This window comes from Calliopsis andreniformis, unplaced genomic scaffold, assembly GCF_051401765.1.
Source record: "Calliopsis andreniformis isolate RMS-2024a unplaced genomic scaffold, iyCalAndr_principal scaffold0031, whole genome shotgun sequence".
NCBI lineage: Eukaryota > Metazoa > Arthropoda > Insecta > Hymenoptera > Andrenidae > Calliopsis > Calliopsis andreniformis.
In genome coordinates, this window is record NW_027480440.1 from 3573059 (window position 1) to 3591901 (window position 18843).

The window sequence follows — 18843 nt, forward strand, 5'->3', positions numbered from 1 at the left end:
ATCAATCCTCAATCCTCAATCCTCAGTCATAAATCCTCAATCTTCAATACACAATCCTCAATCCTCAATCCACAATCCTCAATCCCCAAACCTCAATCCTCATTCCTCAAACCTCAATCCTCAGCCCTCAGTCCCCATCCTCAATTCTCAATTCTCAATACTCAAACCTCAATCCTCAATCTTGAATCCTCAATAATCAATCTCCTATCCTAGATCCTCAATCCCCAATACTCTATCCTTAATCCTCAATATTCAATCCTCTATCCCCAGGCCACAATCTTCAATCCCCAAAGCTCAATAATCAATCCTCAATCCTCAGTCCTCAATCGTCAATCATCAATCCACAATCTTCAATACTCAATCCTCAATCCTCAATCCTCATTCCTCCATCCTCAATCATCAATCCTCAATCTTCAATACTCAATCCTCAATCCTCAATCATCAATCCTGAATCCTCAATCCTCAATCTTCAATCCTCAATACTCAGCCTTCAATCATCAATCCTCATTCCTCAAACCTCAATCCTCAACCCTCAGTCCTCAATCCTCAACCCTCAGTCCTCATCCTCAGTTCTCAATTCTCAATCCTCAATGCTCAATCCTCAATCTTCAATCCTCAATAATCAATCTCCTATCCTAGACCCTCAATCCCCAATGCTCTATGCTTAATCCTCAATATTCAATCCTCTATCCCCAGTCCACAATCTTCAAACCCCAAAGCTCAATAATCAATCCTCAATCCTCAGTCCTCAATCGTCAACTATCAGTCCACAATCTTCAATGCTCAATCCTCAATACTCAACCATCAATCCTCAATTCTCAATACTCAAGAGAATATACTGAATTCTCAGGATTCAATACTCAAACCTCATTCCTCAGCCCTGAACCCTCATCCTCCATCCTCAATCCTCAATCCTCAATCCTCAATCTTCAATCCTCAATAAACAACCTCCAATCCTAGATCCTCAATCCCCTAATCCTCAATCATTAATCCTCAACCTTCAATCCTCAATCCTCAATACTCAATCCTCAGTCCTCAGTCCTCAATCTTCAATACTCAACCCTCAAACCTAAAATCCTCAATCCTCAATCCTCAATCCCCAATCCTCAATCTTCAATCCTCAATTCTCAATCCTCAAGCCTCGATCCTCAATCCTCAATCTTCAATCCTGAATACTCAATCTTCAATCCTCAATCCTCAATCCTCAATCCTCAATCGTCAGTCTTCAATCCTCAATACTCAATCATCAATCCTCAATTCTCAATCCTCAAGCCTCGATCCTCAATCCTCAATCTTCAATCCTGAATACTCAATCTTCAATCCTCAATCCTCAATCCTCAATCCTCAATCCTCAATCGTCAGTCTTCAATCCTCAATACACAATCATCAATCCTCAATCCTCAATCCTCAATCCTCAATCCTCATTCTTCAATCCTCAATACCCAATCCTCATTCTTCAGTCCTCAATCCTCAATCCTCAATTCTCAACGCTCAGCCCTCATCGTCAGTCCGCAATCCTCAATCCTCAATCCTCAATCTTCAATCCTCAATACTCAATCTTCAATCCTCAGTCCTCAAACCTTAATTCTGAATTCTCAATCCTGAATCCTCAATCTTCTGCTCGCAGTCCTCAACAATCAGTAGTCAATCCTCAATCCTCAATAGAATATCCTCAATTCACAGTTTTCAATACCCAATACTCAATCTGCAACCTACCAACCTCTATCCACAAACATCAATTCTCATCACCCAACCCTCAACACTCAGTCCTCAATGTTCAATCCTCAATCCTCAATTCTCAATCTTCATTCCTCAATACTGAATCCTCAATACTCAATACACAATCTTCAATCCTCAATCCTCAATCCTCAATCCTCAATCCTCAATCGTCAATCCTCAATCCTCAATCATCAATCCTCAATCTTCAATACTCAATCCTCAATCCTCAATCCTCAATCCTCAATACTCAACCATCAATCCTCAATTCTAAATACTCAATAGAATATCCTGAATTCTCAGTATTCAATACTCAAACCTCAATCCTCAACCCTCAGCCCTCATCCTCCACTCTCAATCCTCAATCCTCAAACCTCAACCTTCATTCCTCAATACTCAATCTTCGATCCTCAATCCTCAACCCTCAATCCTCAATACTCAATCTTCAATCATCAATACTCAATCTTCAATCCTCAATTCTCAATCCTCAATCCTCAACCCTCAAACCTCAATATTCAACACAAAACCATCAACCATCAATTCTCAATACTCAACCATCAATCCTCAATCCTCAGTCCTCAAATCTCAATTCCGAATCCTCAATCCTGAATGCTCAATCTTCAGCCCTCAGTCCGCAACAATCAATTGTGAAATCTCAACCCTCAATAGAATATCCTCAATTCACAGTTTTCAATACTCAATCCCCAGTCTTCAATTTTCAAATCTCAATCCACAGACATCAATTCTCATCACTCAACTCTCAACACTCAGGACTCAATCTTCAATCCTCAATCCTCAATCCTCAATATTCAATCCTCCATACTCAATCGTCAATCCTCAATCCTCAATCATCAATCCTCAATCCTGAATCCTCAGTCATTAATCCTCAATCTTCAATACTCAATCCTCAATCCTCAATCCTCAATCCTCAATCATCAATCCTCAATCCTCAGTCCTCAAACCTCAATCCTGAATCTTCAATCCTGAGTCCTCAATCTTCAGACCTCAGTCCTCAACAATCAGTTGTCAATTCTCAATTCTCAATACAATATCATCAATTCACAGTTTTCAATACTCAATACTCAATCTGCAATCTTCAAATCTCTATCCACAAACATCAATCATCATCACTGAACCCTCATAACTCAGTCCTCAATCCTCGATCCTCAATCCTCAATCCTCATTCTTCAATCGTCAACACCCAATCCTCAATCTTCAATCCTCAATCCTCAATCCTCAATCCTCAATTCTCAATCCTCAATCCTCAATCCTCAGACCTCAAACATCAATACTAAACCCTCAGTCCTCGTCCTCAATCCACAACCCTCAATCCTCGATCCTCAATCTTCAATCATCAATATTCAATCTTCAATCCTCAATCATCAATCCTCAATACTCAATCCTCAATACTCAATGTTCAATCCACAATACCCAATCCTCAATCTTCAATCCTCAATCCTCAATCCTCAACACACAGTCCCCAATCCTCAATCTTCAATCCTCAATCCTCAATCCACAATTCTCAATCCTCAATCTTCAATCCTCAATACTCAATCTTCAATTCTAAATCCTCAATCCTCGGTCCTCAATCCTCAATCGTCAATCTCCAATCATGAATACTCAACCTTCAATCCTCAATCCTCAACCCTCAATTCTCAACCTTCAATCCTCAATCCTCAATCCTCAATCTTCAATCCTCAATCCTCAATCCTCAATCCTCAATCCTCAATCCTCAATCCTCAAACCTCAATAAACAATCTTCAATACTCAATCCTCAATCCTCAATCCTCAATCTTCAATCCTCAATACTCAATCTTCAATCCTCAATCCTCAATCCTCAATCCTCCATCCTGAATCCTCAATACTCAATCCTCAATCTTCAATCCTCAATACTCAATCTTCAATCCTCAATCCTCGATCCTCAATCCTCAATCCTCATTCCTCAATCCTCAATGCCCAACACTCAATCCTCAGTCCTCAGACCTCAAACCTCAATCATCAACCCTCAGCCCTCATTCTCAATCCTCAACACTCAACCATCAATCCTCAATATTCAATCCTCAATACTCAATCTTCAATCCTGATTCTACAATCCTCAATACCCAATCCTCAATCTTCAACCCTGAATCCTCAATCCTCAATTCTCAATACTCAATCATCAATCCTCAGACCTCAAACATAAATACTCAGCCCTCAGTCCTCGTCCTCAATTAACAACCCTCAATCCTCAATCCTCAATCTTCAATCAACAATATTCAGTCTTCAATCCTCAATCCTCAATCCTCAATCCTCAATCCTCATTCCTCAATCCTCAATGTTCAATCATCAATCCTCAATCCTCAGTCCTCAATCCTCAACCCTCAATCCTCAACCCTCAATCTTCAATCATCAATACTCAATCTTCAATCCTCATTCTTCAATCCTCAATCCTCAATCCTCAATCCTCAATATTCAACACACAACCCTCAACCATCAATCTTCAATTCTCAATACTGAATAGAATATCCTGAATTCTCATGGCTCAATACACAATCCACATTATTCAATAATCAAATCTCGATCCTCAAACATCAATCCTCAACACTCAATCCTCAACACTCAGTCCTCTCTCTTCAATCCTCCATCCTCAATCCTCAATCCTCAAGCGTCAATCCTCAATCCTCAATACTCAACCCTCAATCCTCAGTCCTCAAACCTCAGTCCCGAATCCTCAAACCTGAATCATGAATCTTCAGCCCTCAGTCCTCAACAATCATTTGTCAATCCTCAATCCTCAATAGAATACCCTCAATTCACTGTTTTCAATACTCAATGCTCAATCTGCAATCTTCAAATCTGTATCCACAAACATCAATTCTAATCACTCAACCCTCAACACTCGGTCCTCAATGTTCAATCCTCAATTCTCAATTCTCAATCTTCAATCCTCAATCCTCAACGCTCAATCCTCAATCCTCAATCCTCAATCTTCAATCATCAATATTCAATATTCAATCCTCAATCCACAATCCTCAATCCTCAATGCTCAATCCTCAATCTTCAATCCTCAATCCTCGATCCTCAATCCTCAATCCTCAATCTTCAATCCTCAATGCTCAATCTTCAATCCTCAATCCTCAATCCTCAATCCTCAATCCTCAATCCTCAATCCTCAATCTTCAATCCTCAGTACTCAATCTTCAATCCTCAATCCTCAACCTTAAGTCCTCAATCCTCATTCTCCAATCCTCAACAACCAATCCTCAATCTTCAATCCCAAATCCACAATCCTCAATTCTCAATCCTCAATCCTCAATCCTCAGACCTCAAACATCAATACTCAGCCCTCAGTCCTCGTCCTCAATTCACAACCCTCAGCCCTCATACACAATCCTCAATCCTCAATCCTCAACCCTCAATATTCAATCCTCAATGCTCAATCCTCAATCCTCAATCCTCAATCCTCAATCATCAATCCTCAATCTTCAATTCTCAATCCTCAAACCTCAATCCTCAAACCTCTATCCTCAATCATCAATCCTCAATCCTCAATCCTCAACCCTCAATCATCAATCCACAATCTTCAATACTCAATCCTCAATCCTCAATCCTCAATCCTCAATCCTCAATCATCAAACCTCAATCTTCAATACTCAATCCTCAATCCTCAATCCTCAATCTTCAATCCTCCATACTCAATCGTCAATCCTCAATCCTCAATCATCAATCCTCAATCCTCAATCCTCAGTCATCAATCCTCAATCTTCAATACTCAATCCTCAATCCTCAATCCACAATCCTCAATCCCCAATCCTCAATCCTCATTCCTCAAACCTCAATCCTCAGCCCTCAGTCCCCATCCTCAATTCTCAATTCTCAATACTCAAACCTCAATCCTCAATCTTCAATCCTCAATAATCAATCTCCTATCCTAGATCCTCAATCCCCAATACTCTATCCTTAATCCTCAATATTCAATCCTCTATCCCCAGGCCACCATCTTCAATCCCCAAAGCTCAATAATCAATCCTCAATCCTCAGTCCTCAATCCTCAACCCTCAGTCCTCATCCTCAATTCTCAATTCTCAATCCTCAATGCTCAATCCTCAATCTTCAATCCTCAATAATCAATCTCCTATCCTAGACCCTCAATCCCCAATACTCTATGCTTAATCCTCAATATTCAATCCTCTATCCCCAGTCCACAATCTTCAAACCCCAAAGCTCAATAATCAATCCTCAATCCTCAGTCCTCAATCGTCAACTATCAGTCCACAATCTTCAATACTCAATCCTCAATACTCAACCATCAATCCTCAACTCTCAATACTCAATAGAATATACTCAATTCTCAGGATTCAATACTCAAACCTCATTCCTCAGCCCTGAACCCTCATCCTCCATCCTCAACCCTCAATCCTCAATCCTCAATCTTCAATCCTCAATAAACAACATCCAATCCTAGATCCTCAATCCCCTAATCCTCAATCATTAATCCTCAACCTTCAATCCTCAATCCACAGTCCTCGATCTTCAATTGTCAATGCTCAATCCTCAATCCTCAATCCTCAGGCATCAGTCCTCAATCCTCAATCCTCAATCCTCAATCCTCAACCGTCAGTCCTCGTCCTCAATCCTCAACCCTCAATACTTAATCCTAAATCCTCAATCTTCAATCATCAATACACAATCTTCAGTCCTCAATCTTCAATCCTCAATCCTAAAATCCTCAATCCTCAATATTCAACACACAACCCTCGACCATCAATCCTCAATACTCAACCATCAATACTCAATACTCAATACTCAATAGAATATCCTGAATTCTCAGTTTTCAATACTCAATCCTCAATCTTCAATCTTCATGTCTCCATCCACAAACATCAATACTCATCACTCAACACTCAACACTCAGTCCTCAATCTTCAATCCTCAATCCTCAATACTCAATCCTCAGTCCTCAGTCCTCAATCTTCAATACTCAATCCTCAATCCTAAAATCCTCAATCCTCAGTCATCAATCCTCAATCTTCAATACTCAATCCTCAATCCTCAATCCTCAATCCTGAATTCTCAAACCTCATTCCTCAAACCTCAATCCTCAACCCTCAGTCCTCATCCTCCATCCTCAATCCTCAATCCACAATCCTCAATCTTCAATCCTCAATACTCAACATTCGATCCTCAATCCACAGTCCTCAATCCTCAAACCACAGTCCTCAGTCCTCAATCCTCAATCCTCAATCCTCATACCTCAATCCTCAAACGTCAGTCCTCGTCCTCAATCCTCAACTATGAATCCTCAATCCTCAATATTCAATCATCAATACTCAATCTTCAATCCTCAAACCTCAACCCTCAATCCTCAATCCTCAATCCTCAATCCTCAGTCCTCAAACCTCAATCCTGAATCCTCAATCCTCAGTTCTCAAACCTCAATCCTGAATCTTCAATCCTGAATCCTCAATCTTCAGACCTCAGTCCTCAACAATCAGTTGTCAATTCTCAATCCTGAATACAATATCATCAATTCACAGTTTTCAATATTCAATACTTAAACTGCAATCTTCAAATCTCTATCCACAAACATCAATTCTCATCACTGAACCCTCAACACTCAGTCCCCAATCCTCAATCTTCAATCCTCAACACTCAATCCTCAACACTCGGTCCTCTCTCTTCAATCCTCCATCCCCAATCCTCTATCCTCAATCTTCAATACTCAATCCTCAATCCTCAATCCTCAATCCTCAATCCTCAATCATCAAACATCAATCTTCAATACTCAATCCTCAATCCTCAATCCTCAATCTTCAATCCTCCATGCTCAATCGTCAATCCTCAATCCTCAATCATCAATCCTCAATCCTCAATCCTCAGTCATAAATCCTCAATCTTCAATACACAATCCTCAATCCTCAATCCACAATCCTCAATCCCCAAACCTCAATCCTCATTCCTCAAACCTCAATCCTCAGCCCTCAGTCCCCATCCTCAATTCTCAATTCTCAATACTCAAACCTCAATCCTCAATCTTGAATCCTCAATAATCAATCTCCTATCCTAGATCCTCAATCCCCAATACTCTATCCTTAATCCTCAATATTCAATCCTCTATCCCCAGGCCACAATCTTCAATCCCCAAAGCTCAATAATCAATCCTCAATCCTCAGTCCTCAATCGTCAATCATCAATCCACAATCTTCAATACTCAATCCTCAATCCTCAATCCTCATTCCTCCATCCTCAATCATCAATCCTCAATCTTCAATACTCAATCCTCAATCCTCAATCATCAATCCTGAATCCTCAATCCTCAATCTTCAATCCTCAATACTCAGCCTTCAATCATCAATCCTCATTCCTCAAACCTCAATCCTCAACCCTCAGTCCTCAATCCTCAACCCTCAGTCCTCATCCTCAATTCTCAATTCTCAATCCTCAATGCTCAATCCTCAATCTTCAATCCTCAATAATCAATGTCCTATCCTAGACCCTCAATCCCCAATGCTCTATGCTTAATCCTCAATATTCAATCCTCTATCCCCAGTCCACAATCTTCAAACCCCAAAGCTCAATAATCAATCCTCAATCCTCAGTCCTCAATCGTCAACTATCAGTCCACAATCTTCAATGCTCAATCCTCAATACTCAACCATCAATCCTCAATTCTCAATACTCAATAGAATATACTGAATTCTCAGGATTCAATACTCAAACCTCATTCCTCAGCCCTGAACCCTCATCCTCCATCCTCAATCCTCAATCCTCAATCCTCAATCTTCAATCCTCAATAAACAACCTCCAATCCTAGATCCTCAATCCCCTAATCCTCAATCATTAATCCTCAACCTTCAATCCTCAATCCACAGTCCTCGATCTTCAATTGTCAATGCTCAATCCTCAATCCTCAATCCTCAGGCATCAGTCCTCAATCCTCAATCCTAAATCCTCAATCCTCAACCGTCAGTCCTCGTCCTCAATCCTCAACCCTCAATACTTAATCCCAAATCCTCAATCTTCAATCATCAATACACAATCTTCAATCCTCAATCCTCAATCCTCAATCCTAAAATCCTCAATCCTCAATATTCAACACACAACCCTCAACCATCAATCCTCAATCCTCAATATTCAATCATCAATACTCAATCTTCAATCCTCAATCCTCAATCCTCAATCCTCAATCCTCAATCCTCAATCCTCAGTCCTCAAACCTCAATCCTGAATCCTCAATCCTCAGTTCTCAAACCTCAATCCTGAATCTTCAATCCTGAATCCTCAATCTTCAGACCTCAGTCCTCAACAATCAGTTGTCAATTCTCAATCCTCAATACAATATCATCAATTCACAGTTATCAATACTCAATACTTATTCTGCAATCTTCAAATCTCTATTCACAAACATCAATTCTCATCACTGAACCCTCAACACTCAGTCCCCAATCCTCAATCTTCAATCCTCAACACTCAATTCTCAACACTCGGTCCTCTCTCTTCAATCCGCCATCCTCAATCCTCTATCCTCAAGCGTCAATCCTCAATCCTCAATCCTCAACCCTCAATCCTCAGTAATGAATACTCAATCTTCAACACTCAATCCTCAATCCTCAATCCTCAATCCTCAATCCTCAATCCTCAATCCTCGTTCCTCAAACCTCAAACCTCAACCCTCAGTCCTCATCCTCAATTCTCAATTCTCAATCCTCAATCCTCAATTCTCAATCTTCAATCCTCAATAATCAATCTCCAATCCTAGATCCTCAATCCCCAATCCTCAATCGTTAAACCTCAATCTTCAATCCTCAATCCCCAGTCCTCAATCCTCAATACTCAATCTTCAATCCTCAATCCTCAATTCTCAATCCTCAATACTCAATCCTCAATTGTCAATCCTCAGTCCCCTATCCTCAATCTTCAATCCTCAATCCTCAATCCTCAATCCTCAATCCTCAATCTTCAATCCTCAATCCTCAATCCCCAATCCTCAATCTTCAATCCTCAATTCTCAATCCTCAAGCCTCGATCCTCAATCCTCTATCTTCAATCCTCAATCCTCAATCCTCAATCTTCAATCCTCAACACTCAACCTTCAATCCTCAATTCTCAATCCTCAATACTAAATGATCAATTCTCAATCCTCTATCTCCAATCCTCAATACTCAATCTTCAATCCTCAATCCTCAATCCTCAATCCCCAATATTCAACACAAAACCCTTAACCATCAATCCTCAATACTCAACCATCAATCCTCAATCCTCAGTCCTCAATACAATACCCTGAATTCACAGTTTTCAATACTCAATCTCCATTCTTCAATCTTCAAATCTCAATCCACAAACATCAATTCTCATCACTCAACCCTCAACAATCAGTCCCCAATCTTCAATCCTCAATCCTCAATCCACAATCTTCAATCCTCAATACTCAACCTTCAATCCTCAATCCTCAATCCTCAATCCTAAATGATCAATCCTCAATCCTCTATCACCAATCCTCGATAGTCAATCTTCAATCCTCAATCCTCAATCCTCAATCCTCAATCCTCAATCCTCATTCTTCAATCCTCAATACCCAATCCTCAATCTTCAATCCTCAATCCTCAATCATCAATTCCCAACCCTCAATCCTCTGTCCTCAGTCCTCAAACCTCAATCCTCAACCCTCAGCCCTCAGTTCTCAGTCATCAAACCTCAATCCTCAACCCTCAGCCCTCATTCTCAATCCTCAATCCTCAACCCTCAATCCTCAATATTCAATCCTCAATACTCAATCTTCAATCCTGATTCTACAATCCTCAATACCCAATCCTCAATCTTCAACGCTCAATCCTCAATCCTCAATTCTCAATCCTCAATCATCAATCCTCAGACCTCAAACATAAATACTCAGCCCTCAGTCCTCGTCCTCAATCCACAACCCTCAATCCTCAATCCTCAATCTTCAATCATCAATATTCTGTCTTCAATCCTCAATCCTCAATCCCCAATCATCAATCCTCATTCCTCAATCCTCAACCCTCAATCCCCAATCCTCAATCTTCAATCATAAATACTCAATCTTCAATCCTCAATCTTCAATCCTCAATCCTCAATGCTCAATCCTCAGTATTCAACACACAACCCTCAACGATCAATCCTCAATACTCAACCATCAATCTTCAATTCTCAATACTCAATAGAATATCCTGAACTCTCATGGCTCAATACTCAATCCACATTATTCAATAATCAAATCTCAATCCTCAAACATCAATCCTCAACACTCAATCCTCAACACTCAGTCCTCTCTCTTCAATCCTCCATCCTCAATCCTCAATCCTCAAGCGTCAATCCTCAATCCTCAATCCTCAACACTCAATCCTCAGTCCTGAAACCTCAATCCCGAATCCTCAAACCTGAGTCATCTATCTTCAGACCTCAGTCCTCAACAATCATTTGTCAATCCTCAATCCTCAATAGAATATCCTCAATTCACTGTTTTCAATACTCAATGCTCAATCTGCAATCTTCAAATCTCTATCCACAAAGATCAATTCTAATCACTCAACCCTCAACACTCAGTCCTCAATGTTCAATCCTAAATTCTCAATTCTCAATCTTCAATCCTCAATCCTCAACCGTCAATCGTCAATCCTCAATCCTCAATCTTCAATCATCAACATTCAATCTTCAATCCTCAATCCACAATCCTCAATCCTCAATGCACAATCCTCAATCTTCAATCCCCAATACTCGATCCTCAATCCTCAATCCTCAATCTTCAATCCTCAATGCTCAATCTTCAATCCTCAATCCTCAATCCTCAATCCTCAATCCTCAATCCTCAATCCTCAATCCTCAATCCTCAATCTTCAATCCTCAATACTGAATCTTCAATCCTCAATCCTCAATCTTAAGTCTTCAATCCTCATTCTCCAATCCTCAACAACCAATCCTCAATCTTCAATCCCAAATCCTCAATCCTCAATTCTCAATCCTCAATCCTAAATCCTCAGACCTCAAACATCAATACTCAGCCCTCAGTCCTCGTCGTCAATCCACAACCCTCAGCCCTCATACTCAATCCTCAATCCTCAATCCTCAACCCTCAATATTCAATCCTCAATGCTCAATCCTCAATCCTCAATCCTCAATCCACAATCCACAATCCTCAATCCTCAATCCTCAAACCTCTATCCTCAACCGTCAGTCCTCGTCCTCAATCCTCAATCCTCAATCCTCAAACCTCAATCCTCAACCGTCAGTCCTGGTCCTCAATCCTCAACTCTCAATCCTCAATCCTCAATCTTCAATCGTCAATACTCAATCTTCAATCCTCAATCTTCAATCCTCAATCCTCAATCCTCAATCCTCAATATTCGACACACAGCCCTCAACCATCAATCCTCAATACTCAACCATCAATCTTCAATTCTCAGTACTCAACAGAATATCCTGAATTCTCATGGCTCAATACTCAATCCACATTATTCAGTAATCAAATCTCATTCCTCAAATATCAATCCTCAACACTCAATCCTCAACACTCAGTCCTCTCTCTTCAATCCTCCATCCTCAATCCTCAATCCTCAAGCGTCAATCCTCAATCCTCAATCCTCAACACTCAATCCTCAGTCCTGAAACCTCAATCCCGAATCCTCAAACCTGAATCATCTATCTTCAGACCTCAGTCCTCAACAATCATTTGTCAATCCTCAATCCTCAATAGAATATCCTCAATTCACTGTTTTCAATGCTCAATGCTCAATCTGCAATCTTCAAATCTCTATCCACAAAGATCAATTCTAATCACTCAACCCTCAACACTCAGTCCTCAATGTTCAATCCTCAATTCTCAATTCTCAATCTTCAATCCTCAATCCTCAACCGTCAATCGTCAATCCTCAATCCTCAATCTTCAATCATCAACATTCAATCTTCAATCCTCAATCCACAATCCTCAATCCTCAATGCTCAACCCTCAATCTTCAATCCTCAATCCTCGATCCTCAATCCTCAATCCTCAATCTTCAATCCTCAATGCTCAATCTTCAATCCTCAATCCTGAATCCTCAATCCTCAATCTTCAATCCTCAATACTCAGCCTTCAATCATCAATCCTCATTCCTCAAACCTCAATCCTCAACCCTCAGTCTTCAATCCTCAACCCTCAGTCCTCATCCTCAATTCTCAATTCTCAATCCTCAATGCTCAATCCTCAATCTTCAATCCTCAATAATCAATCTCCTATCCTAGACCCTCAATCCCCAATACTCTATGCTTAATCCTCAATATTCAATCCTCTATCCCCAGTCCACAATCTTCAAACCCCAAAGCTCAATAATCAATCCTCAATCCTCAGTCCTCAATCGTCAACTATCAGTCCACAATCTTCAATACTCAATCCTCAATACTCAACCATCAATCCTCAACTCTCAATACTCAATAGAATATACTCAATTCTCAGGATTCAATACTCAAACCTCAATCCTCAACCCTCAGCCCTCATCCTCCACTCTCAATCCTCAATCCTAAAAACCTCAACCTTCAATCCTCAATACTCAATCTTCGATCCTCAATCCTCAACCCTCAATCCTCAATACTCAATCTTCAATCATCAATACTCAATCTTCAATCCTCAATTCTCAATCCTCAATCCTCGACCCTCACTCCTCAATATTCAACACAAAACCATCAACCATCAATTCTCAATACTCAACCATCAATCCTCAATCCTCAGTCCTCGAATCTCAATTCCGAATCCTCAATCCTGAATGCTCAATCTTCAGCCCTCAGTCCGCCACAATCAATTGTGAAATCTCAATCCTCAATAGAATATCCTTAATTCACAGTTTTCAATACTCAATCCCCAATCTTCAATTTTCAAATCTCAATCCACTGACATCAATTCTCATCACTCAACTCTCAACACTCAGTCCTCAATCTTCAATCCTCAATCCTCAATCCTCAATATTCAATCCTCCATACTCAATCGTCAATCCTCAATCCTCAATCCTCAATCCTCAAACATCATTCCTCAAACCTCAATCCTCAACCTTCAGTCCTCATCCTCCATCCTCAATCCTCAATCCTCAATCCTCAATCTTCAATCCTCAATACTCAACATTCGATCCTCAATCCTCAGTCCTCAATCCTCAAACCTCAATCCTCAGTCCTCAATCCTCAATCCTCAATCCTCATACCTCAATCCTCAACCGTCAGTCCTCGTCCTCAATCCTCAATATTCAATCATCAATAATCAGTCTTCAATCCTCAATCCTCAATCCTCAATTCTCAATCCTCAATCCTCAATCCTCAATCCTCAGTCCACAATCCTCAATCCTGAATCTTCAATCATGAATCCTCAATCTTCAGACCTCAGTCCTCAACAATCAGTTGTCAAATCTCAATTCTCAATACAACATCATCAATTCACAGTTTTCAATACTCAATACTCAATCTGCAATCTTCAAATCTCTATCCACAAACATCAATTCTCATCACTGAACCCTCATAGCTCAGTCCACAATCCTCAATCTTCAATCCTCAATCGTCAATCCTCAATCCTCAATCCTCAATCTTCAATCCTCAATACTCAATCTTCAATCCTCAATCCTCAGTTCCCAATCCTCAATCCTCAATCCTCAATAGTCAGTCTTCAATCCTCAATACTCAATCTGCAATCCTCAGTCCTCAATCCCCAATCCTCAATCCTCAATCCTCAATACTCAGTCATCAATCCTCGATCTTCAATACTCAATCCTCAATCCTCAATCCTCAATCCTCAATCCTCAATCCTCAATCCTCAATCCTCATTCCTCAAACCTCAATCCTCAGCCCTCAGTCCTCATCCTCAATTCTCAATTCTCAATCCTCAAACCTCAATCCTAAATCTTCAATCCTCAATAATCAATCTCCTATCCTAGATCCTCAATCCCCAATACTCTATCCTTAATCCTCAATATTCAATCCTCTATCCCCAGGCCACAATCTACAATCCCCAAAGCTCAATAATCAATCCTCAATCCTCAGTCCTCAATCGTCAATCATCAATCCACAATCTTCAATCCTCAATAATCAATCTCGTATCCTAGATCCTCAATCCCCAATACTCTATCCTTAATCCTCAATACTCAATCCTCAATCCTCAATCTTCAATCATCAATACTCAATCTTCAATCCTCAATCCTCAATCCTCAATCCTCAATCCTCAATCCTCAATATTCAATACACAACCTTCAAACATCAATCCTCAATACTCAATCATCAATCCTCAATTCTCAATTCTCAATAGAATATCCTGAATTCTCAGTTTTCAATACTCAATCCTCAATCTTCAATCTTCAAGTGTCCATCCACAAACATCAAATCTCATCACTCAACCCTCAACACTCAGTCCTCAATCTTCAATCCTCAATCCTCAATCCTCAATACTCAATCTTCAATCCTCCATACTCAATCTTCAATCCTCAATCCGCAGTCATCAATCCTCAATCCTCAATCCTCAGTCATCAATCCTCAATCCTCAATCCTCATTCCTCAAACCTCCATCCTCAACCCTCAGTCCTCATCCTCAATTCTCAATTCTCAATCCTCAATCCTCAATCCTCAATCTTCAATCCTCAATAATCAATCTCGTATCCTAGATCCTCAATCCCCAATACTCTATCCTTAATCCTCAATATTCAAGCCTCTATCCCCAGTCCACAATCTTCAATCCCCAAAGCTCAATAATCAATCCTCAATCCTCAGTCCTCAATCACCAATCCTCAGTCCTCAATCCTCAATCCTCAATACTCAAACCTCAATCCTCAATCCTCTATCCTCAATCATCAATCCTCAATCTTCAATACTCAATCCTCAATCCTCAATCATCAATCCTGAATCCTCAATCCTCAATCTTCAATCCTCAATACTCAGCCATCAATCATCAATCCTCAATACTCAATCCTCAATCCTCAATACTCAATCATCAATCCTCAATCCTCATTCATCAACCTTCAATCCGCAATCCTCATTCCTCAAACCTCAATCCTCAACCCTCAGTCCTCAATCCTCAACCCTCAGTCCTCATCCTCAATTCTCAATTCTCAATCCTCAATACTCAATCCTCAATCTTCAATCCTCAATAATCAATCTCCTATCCTAGACCCTCAATCCCCAATCCTCAATCATTAATCCTCAATCTTCAATCCTCAATCCACAGTCCTCGATCTTCAATCCTCAATGCTCAATCGTCAATCCTCAATCCTCAGGCATCAGTCCTCAATCCTCAATCCTCAATCCTCAATCCTCAACCGTCAGTCCTCGTCCTGAATCCTCAACTCTCAATACTTAATACTCAATCCTCAATCATCAATCATCAATACACAATCTTCAATCCTCAATCCTCAATCCTCAATCCTAAAATCCTCAATCCTCAATATTCAACACACAACCCTCGACCATCAATCCTCAATACTCAACCATCAATACTCAATACTCAATAGAATATCCTGAATTCTCAGTCTTCAATACTCAATCCTCAATCTTCAATCTTCATGTCTCCATCCACAAACATCAATTCTCATCACTGAACACTCAACACTCAGTCCTCAATCTTCAATCCTCAATCCTGAATGCTCAAACCTCATTCCTCAAACCTCAATCCTCAACCCTCAGTCCTCATTCTCCATCCTCAATCCTCAATCCACAATCCTCAATCTTCAATCCTCAATACTCAACATTCGATCCTCAATCCACAGTCCTCAATCCTCAAACCACAATCCTCAGTCCTCAATCCTCAATCCTCAATCCTCATACCGCAATCCTCAACCGTCAGTCCTCGTCCTCAATCCTCAACTATGAATCCTCAATCCTCAATATTCAAACATCAATACTCAATCTTCAATCCTGAATCCTCAATCCTCAATCCTCAATCCTCAATCCTCAATCCTCAGTCCTCAAACCTCAATCCTGAATCCTCAATCCTCAGTTCCCAAACCTCAATCCTGAATCTTCAATCCTGAATCCTCAATCTTCAGACCTCAGTCCTCAACAATCAGTTGTCAATTCTCAATCCTGAATACAATATCATCAATTCACAGTTATCAATACTCAATACTTATTCTGCAATCTTCAAACCTCTAGTCACAAACATCAATTCTCATCACTGAACCCTCAACACTCAGTCCCCAATCCTCAATCTTCAATCCTCAACGCTCAATACTCAACACTCGGTCCTCTCTCTTCAATCCGCCATCCTCAATCCTCTATCCTTAAGCGTCAATCCTCAATCCTCAATCCTCAACCCTCAATCCTCAGTCCTCAAACCTCAATTCCGAATCCTCAATCCTGAATGCTCAATCTTCATCCCTCTGTCCGCAACAATCAATTGTCAATACTCAATCCTCAATACAATATCCTCAATTCACAGTTTTCAGTACTCAATCCCCAATCCTCAATCTTCAAATCTCAATCCACAGACATCAATTCTCATCACTCAACCCTCAACACTCAGTCCTCAATCTTCAATCCTCAATCCTCAATCCTCAATCTTCAATCCTCCATACTCAATCGTCAATCCTCAATCCTCAATCACCAATCCTCAATTCCCAATACTCTATCCTTAATCCTCAATATTCAATCCTCTATCCCCAGGCCACAATCTTCAATCCCCAGAGCTCAATAATCAATCCTCAACCCTCAGTCCTCAATCGTCAATCATCAATCCACAATCTTCAATAGTCAATCCTCAATCCTCAATCCTCAATCCTCAATCCTCAATCCTCAGTCATCAATCCTCAATCTTCAATACTCAATCCTCAATCCTCAATCCTGAATCCTCAATACTTAACCATCAATCCTCAATTCTCAATACTCAATAGAGTATCCTGAATTCTTAGGATTCAATACTCAAACCTCAATCCTCAGCCCTCAGCACTCATCCTCCATCCTCAATCCTCAATACTCAATCCTCAATCTTCAATCCTCAATACGCAATCTTCGATCCTCAATCCTCAACACTCAATCCTCAATCCTCAATCCTCAGTCATGAATACTCAATCTTCAACACTCAATCCTCAATCCTCAATCCTCAATCCTCAATCCTGAATCCTCAATCCTCGTTCCTCAAACCTCAAACCTCAACCCTCAGTCCTCATCCTCAATTCTCAATTCTCAAACCTCAATCCTCAATTCTCAATCTTCAATCCTCAATAATCAATCTCCAATCCTAGATCCTCAATCCCCAATCCTCAATCGTTAATCCTCTATCTTCAATCCTCAATCCCCAGTCCTCAATCCTCAATACTCAATCTTCAATCCTGAATCCTCAATTCTCAATCCTCAATACTCAATCCTGAATCTTCAATCATCAGTACTTAATCTTCAATACACAATCCTCAACCCTCAATCCTCAATCCTCAATCTTCAATCTTCATGTCTCCTTCCACAAACATCAATTCTCATCACTCAACCATCAACACTCAGTCCTCAACCTTCAGTCCTCAATCCTCAATATTCAATCCTCAGTCCTCAATCCTCAATCTTCAATACTCAATCCTCAATCATAAAATCTTCAATCCTCAATCCTCAATCCCCAATCCTCAATCTTCAATCCTCAATTCTCAATCCTCAAGCCTCGATCCTCAATCCTCGATCTTCAATCCTGAATACTCAATCTTCAATCCTCAATCCTCAATCCTCAATCCTCAATCGTCTGTCTTCAATCCTCAATACTCAATCATCAATCCTCAATCCTCAATCCTCAATCCTCAATCCTCATTCTTCAATCCTCAATACCCAATCCTCATTCTTCAGTCCTCAATCCTCAATCCTCAATTCTCAACGCTCAGCCCTCATCCTCAGTCCTCAATCCTCAATCCTCAATCCTCAATCTTCAATCCTCAATACTCAATCTTCAATCCTCAGTCCTCAAACCTTAATTCTGAATTCTCAATCCTGAATCCTCAATCTTCAGCTCGCAGTCCTCAACAATCAGTAGTCAATCCTCAATCCTCAATAGAATATCCTCAATTCACAGTATTCAATACCCAATACTCAATCTGCAACCTACCAACCTCTATCCACAAACATCAATTCTCATCACCCAACCCTCAACACTCTGTCCTCAATGTTCAATCCTCAATCCTCAATTCTCAATCTTCATTCCTCAATACTCAATCC